Source organism: Anopheles marshallii, chromosome 3 (genome assembly GCF_943734725.1).
Source record: "Anopheles marshallii chromosome 3, idAnoMarsDA_429_01, whole genome shotgun sequence".
Taxonomy (NCBI): domain Eukaryota; kingdom Metazoa; phylum Arthropoda; class Insecta; order Diptera; family Culicidae; genus Anopheles; species Anopheles marshallii.
The window spans coordinates 43241536-43248675 of NC_071327.1; the positions used below are offsets into that span (position 1 = coordinate 43241536).

At 41.5% G+C, this 7140-nt stretch overlaps 1 pseudogene; it reads left to right on the plus strand.

The window, feature by feature from the left end:
- The first annotated feature begins 3467 nt into the window (after positions 1-3467).
- Positions 3468-4992, plus strand: LOC128712641 (ornithine decarboxylase 1-like; annotated as a pseudogene).
- Positions 4993-7140: the final 2148 nt, after the last annotated feature.

Here is a 7140-nt window from a genome sequence, read left to right on the forward strand (position 1 = left end):
GGCACACCCTGTTCGGTGAAAGCACGGGCGTGAAACAAGATTCGTGTATAATCTGTGGGAAAAGGAGATCACTTCCGTGCTGTAGTTTTCCACTGCCGTTTTACCTGTCTACCGTTTCTGCTGTTCCGTTCTCTACGCATGGCTGGGCTTTGTGTGATCATTTTGGCAGACTTGCACTTTTTTGCAGACCTCGGTAAGACTTTGCCCTTCGCTTTGACCCGGTCGCAATGCACATTAGCTGTATTGTAAGAGCATCACGCAAAGAACCGGATATTTGGAAGGTCGCTCTTCATTCATCAGCGTGTGCAATTTCATTTTTCTGCGGTATTTTGCAGCTGGTAAAAGGCTGTTTGTCTTCTGCAGCCGTATATAAGCGTGTTGCGATCATATAGGTACATACGAAGGGAAGACTGTTTAAGATATCGTGTGTTTGGGTGAGCATATACAATAAAGCCGTATTATAGGGTTTTGAAAACATCTATACAACAGTAGCAGGAAATCAAACTTTCGATAATTTGAAGCAAGGATAAGCAATTCTCATGTAATAGAATTGAGTTAAGATAGGGATGTAATGAAACTAGCACAATTTCGATTTTTTCTTCGCCTTTTCATATTTGAAATTGAGTTTCAAACAAAAAATTGAGCTTTGCCTTGTTGTTGTGTGTCTACGATAATTGTTTATCTGTTAACTTACATAGTTCGTACAAGTCTTTTTATACAAATCGTACAAGTCTTTTTATATGTGTCGAAACAAATATTGATACTGTTACAAGAAGAAATTTTTAAGCAAAATGTCCCATCATCTTGAAATAAAATCGATTCCAAAGCACGCTAAAGGTGTTCGACTACTTGGCTTTGTAAAGGTGCAAAAACACAAGTCTACACATTGTCCTCTCCGGAAATTCCTTGCCTTGTAGCTGAATAAGGTTCGTTACAGGGGATTTGCGAATGTGTTTGTCTGTCTGCTGTTGTAGAGTTTCCGGATGCCATCCCATCCCAAAAAGGGATGAAATTGGATCAAAATCACCAGACAAACAAACGCAATTTACCTTTCATTGAAGTTTCTTTCACTTTTACTCATTCATCATTCGGCTTCGTCCTGTTTTGCTTTGGACCTCTAATGTTCCGACGTGTGTACGTTCCTTCAGGCCAAGTTGCATCAGTCTGTTTTCCTTCTTCTCAGTACAGCTGTTAATTTTGGCGGTTTTGTATGTATTTATTTACAATATTTATGTACATGTAGATCCTTTTTATATGTGATTTGGCCGAGCAACTGTACAGGGGAAAGGATGACAGTCTGACTTGCTGGATGTTCCATTTTTAAAGAAACAAATAATAATTTATCGTGAATCCACTTTGCAACCTGCCAAGTTGTTTATTTGATATTATTAACTTTATTCCATTTCAAATTTTATCAACATTTATAAGTTTTTGAACATTGCATCTAACAATGAAATACATTGTATAACATTAATATTATTTCTAATGGTATTTTTTCCAGAAGATACCAGAACAAAGTGTTTACCAGAAGCTTCTTTACACTTTTTACTAGTGTTGGTATTGTAGTATCCTCAAGAACATGGAGGGAAATATAATTTTATAATTGTGTCTACTTGCTACAGCATTGAATCTTTCGATTGCATGATGAAGCAAGCACAAACAATGCACCGATTGAATACCTGACAGTCTCTGCAGCCTGATGAATCAACGATCGTTGTACAGCTGTACAATCATCTTTCTACAGCTTCAAGGTTAAGCGACAACTGTAGACCACACTGCCATAGATCTTCAAACACATTGCAAAACATGGAACAAAAACGTAAAGAAATCGTACACCCGAGGAAGGCCTGACAAAGCCGCCCCTCTTGACTTCAACAGTCGATTTTTTCGCGCGCTAGCGACCGCACCGCACATATCAAAAAAGTTGGAACCGTCTATCTCCGTCCTTGGTAAGCAGATGAATGTCACCGAGACGCTCTGTGTAAGGAGTGGAGAACCCGTATTTAAACGTCCTGCCAGCAATTCGTTAGTTAAGGCACTATAGCTCCACGATATGTGAGCGTGTTTGTAAAATTCCCGGTTTGGTGGCAGTTACAGTTCGCACTAGATGTGTACGCAATCTTACGCATGAAGAAATAGGATCACCGTTTTTTATGTGTGCACAGGATTTTGCATCGCCTGTGGCGTTCGGCTGTACGAAGGCCGCGAATGGGTATGTGTGTTTCAATGGTGTTGGTTAAATCCTGTTCCTGCTGCTATTTTGCATTTCGATGGATTGCTGACAGAAAAGAAATAGAAAAGAATACCGTACTGCAGCTTCTGATTCGCGAAGAAGTTGGGAAAATCTACTCAAGTCTACGAAACCGAATGCCGGTGCATTGTATTTATTCAAATCTTACGCTCCTTTGGCTTGTCTCATTTTGCCTTGCCGCGGTCGACACGGACTACCAGACCAGGAACAAACTGTGCGTGTGTGTACCGAAACGCTGAGGAACGAACGAACTCCCGTCGCTTGCGGACATGCAATCGCCTTAGCGAGGTTTGAGGCTCGGTGCTAGGAGAAGGGTTGCGCAAATAATTGCTCAATCGGTCGGGGTTTTGGTTACGGAGCAATCCGATGCAAAGCGATTAAATGCCTTGCGGCTACGGATGGCGCCTGGCTGGAGCGTCGTAAACCGTGATTCGCAGCATCTGCTGTGACATTCAACACAATCGAAGTGACTGATAGGCTTAGTTTAGCGTTTGGGATGCAATCAGCACTCGTCTGAATAGTGTTGGTAATGTTTGCGAGATAAGAATGACAGTCTGGGGTCATGTTTTACAGGGGTTTTTAGATGCTACAACAACGCAATCGGCTATCACAACATTGACGCAAGCGCAGCAGATGACAATTCAATTAGACTTAGAAGACACCATAACCCCAGCAGGCATACTTCAATGCAAGCACATGACTTCAAAATTCAAGCGCAGCTTATCGCAACACTAGTAGGATGATAGAAGTGAAGGACGATCCGAGGAGTATAAACGTGTCCTAGGATGGATTTTCACAGCCAGAACAAAAGTAAATATATTTAATCTAAAGAATATTTAATTTGATCTAAACTAAAGCATATTTAAGTCGATAAATGCAGTAAACATTTCTTCGGACAATACAAACATCGCTTGGTTTTCAAAATCCTTCCCGAAGCGCGTTTATACTGATCGGATCGTACTTGGCTGATACCGTCGTATGGGTTTTTTTGTTAAGGTGCGTTTTCATTGCGATATCATATGCTTGCATTGAAGTATGCCTGCTGCGGTTGTGGTGTCTTCTAAGGTCGATAAAATGTCAAGTGCTGCGCTTGCTGTGATAGGCGCTTGCGTTGTTCTGGCATCTAAAAAACCCTGTATCTTGTATGTGTACACATCAGCCCTAATCTACGGTCATCATCAGATACGGTTTATCAACAAGCCACTATAGTCATGCGATGCTAGAATACAAGCTTTATAACTCTTAAAACCGAAAGTAACTGTTGCTAGTTAGTGCTAATTCAGCAACCCATTCAGACTCGCTCATTCCGCAAGCAGTAAGATGGATAGTAAACATTTTGAAACCGTTTTCAAACACCTGACGTCTACGGCACAGCAGATAAACGACGAGACCACACTGCAGGACCTAATCAACCGCGTTGTAGATGATGGGCCTCACGACGAACCAATCCATGTGCTTGAGGTGGATAGTGTAGTATCAAGGTACACCGAATGGTTGCGACAAATGCCTCGTGTTAAGCAATACTATGCAATCAAATGCAACGATGCGGACGCGATCGTGCAGACAGTCGCACTTCTGGGCGGTGGATTTGATTGTGCCTCTCAGCCCGAGTTAGAACGTGTCCTCGGATTGGGGGTTCCGCCGGAGCGCATCATTTACGCGCAACCGTCGAAAAGTGTTCCGTCACTAAAACTAGCTCGGCTACGACGCATTCGAACGGTGTTTGACAATGAATTTGAGTTGGAAAAGATTGCCAAACATTTTCCGGAAGCTGAGTATGTACGATGTGAAACGCTGCTTTGCTCTTGTTGGTACTAATCTGAATTATTATTTTATTGCATGTTGATAGGTTGCTGCTGAGGTTTCGTTACGATTCGACAAATAGTAAGATCAATCTTGGTACAAAGTTCGGCTGCGACGCTAATAAGGAAGCCCAACAGCTACTTGACCGGGCACGCGATCTTAGAATGAATGTGGTTGGATGGTGCTTTAATGTTGGTTCGATGAGCTTCGATGCCGAGGTGTTTTATGGCGCAATTCGCACTGGGCGCCATATCAGCGATTATGCCGCATCGATAGGGTTTCACTTTCGCGTGCTAGACATTGGCGGAGGTTTTGTTGGTGATAAGGATGATAGCATTGCTCGGTACGCTGAGTACATCAACAGAGCGCTAGATGAGTTTTATCCGGACGGTTCGTTGGAAGTGTTTGCCGAACCGGGCCGGTATTTGTGTGCTGCTGCGGTGACGAACATTACTGTAGTGCAGGGTAAGCGGTATATCCGTACCGGGGAAACAATCAACAGCGTCGGGTACTACTTGAACGACGGCATCTATGGCACGTTCTATAGTACGAAATATCGAGGAATAGAACCGAAAATCGTTGTATGGAAGGCACGCAAAGATTGTGGTCCCGAACGGGAATCGAAACTCTTTGGACCAACGTGTGATGGGAGTGATTTTTTTGTGGCTGGAATTCGGCTGCCGGAGTTAACTATTGGTGACACACTAGTGTTTGAAACGGAGGGCGCATATGCCAGCGTTATGTCTTGTCGCTTCAATGGGTTCCATTTGCCGAAAGTAGTCCCGTACGTGCGGCAAAGTGTTGTGGAATTGTTGCAAAAACTGAAACCAATTAAAGAAGATGTACCGATGATCGAAAAAGCTCTGTTAAATGATGCATTTGTCAAGCAATTCGGTAAAAATATCAAACCATTAGAGTTTTACATGGGCGAGCAATAAAAAAAAATCTTGTGTCGACTCAATGAGCTTGCGTTCCTGTAGCAAATGTGTTTGTTTTGTGTTCCATTTCCTGAAGTTGACCTTTTTTTTTAGATTGTACTGCCGTTGCTGTTTACCGATCGCTACCGCCTGATAATGTCAAGAATTAACGTAATATACTTTATTATTTAAATTTATACGCCCCGACACACAGGTAGGAGGCATCTGGGCAGACCGACCGGGACCGACTAATCGTAGGGGACGTATGTGTAACGTGGGAAGGGACGGGTAAGAGCGTACCGTACACATAAAATGCGTTTACACCCGTTCTTTCAAGCGAAATAATTGTTTCGGTTTTATACGGCTGATCTTGGCTTTAATGGTAAGGGTTTTGCGGTAAGCCTAGGTAACCGATAGGTCACAGTGGAATGCCCTGCTGCATGCACCATATGGGCTATGCCCTTGCGATGCGGTAGTTCTTTTACGATGGCATTCGTTGGATCACGGTGCGGTCGCGTATGATTCGCGATAAGATCTATTCTGTGTTTCCGTATGCATGGAGTATCCAGCGGAAGGGTGGGTTTTTTTTCTGCTGTGTTTCTTTCTTATGGAACTGTTATACCCAAACGGACAACCGGGAGAGCAGATGATGTTCACCACAACATGGCGAAATATAGGTAGCACCAGTTGTAGAAATTCATTGTAATTCTAATGTGTAGAATATTAATCGACATAAAAATATAGTAAAATATCTTTTACTACATGCTGTACAGTAATGGTATAAAACGTCTGTTATACAAACGCGTTGTTTGATAACATTATTCACTAAGGACAAATATGTGCATATCACTCGTAAGGAACATCTGGTGTAAAACAACTTAAACGTTTCGATGTATTTTATGTGTTTACGGCTCTCTTTTTTATATTCATTTACCAACGTTGTAAAAAGCAGGAGAAACGGCGCATGAAAATGGTGAAGATGTCCCCTACTATCTATTTGATCGTTCGATCAATTATGCTGTGCTACAATTGGATACCACAAAAATGTGAGCAAACCATCAATATTCGGCCCGTACTGTACGGTTGATATGTTGTAGCAAAATTAAAATCTCATTAATGCAACACATCTCACCCATTGGACATTGGAAACAATTTCTCATGCATTACTGTTATGTTAAGTGGTGCTGCAGCAGGGAACTTTGTTTGTGTTCGTGCATTTAAATGCATAGAGCCTGAGCATATTAATGGGATTCAACGTTTAACGAAAAGAAAACAAGCGTTTTTTTTTGTAAACCGTGTACGCGAGCCGATTGCATTAGCTCAATCACTAAATGTGTAACAAATATAATATATAATAAATGCAAATATTATTTGTTGAAAAGCTATTCGCAAACTATTTATTTTTAATCTTTATTTTATTGTTTTATTTATATCGAACGGCAGGACTGATTTTAAATTATTATCTTAAAAAAAAAGAAATATTTGTCAGATTTCAAATTGCTTTACCTTTACGAGTTATTTCAGAGAATACTTCTTTACCGCTCCAAAAGAAGTTTAATATTCCATTTTAGTTATCTCAAAAGGAAACAAAACAAAGCGCAATGTATACTTCCTCAATGAAACATTTGGTTAACAGCTTTTCGTGAACAAAAAAAAAACAATGAAATGCAATAACAATAAACACTTGCTCGTTCCTTCGCAATATGTTGCACTTGCCACCAGCCCTCGAGTGGATGACTTTTACGATCTGTCAATAAATAATCAATTACGCGCTCGTTTCTGGGTCTTGGTTCCTCGGGCCTACCCTGCATCAGCCATGATGTTGTTCTAGTTTGCCTCGTTAGCTGAAGCTCTTGTTTGGTTGCTTATCAGGATAAACTGGAAACACAATGTTGTCAGCATACGCTTTAAGCTCGAGTGAAATTGAAATCCATAATGCAGGTGTTGACAGTAACAATTCACGGGTAGACTAGTCTGAGACAGACAAAGTGGCAGTGCACTTTTATTTCGTCCCTTACAAGGAAACGAATATTCGGTTGATTTCCGTTTCTTCAGGATGTTCGCATGACTTCAGCCGTTCTCGAGCCAGCCCGTTGGTGAACTGCGCAATACGATGAATATAGATAGAAAGCAAAAGGAAGCGGGACAAAACGGACAAAAAACTACGCG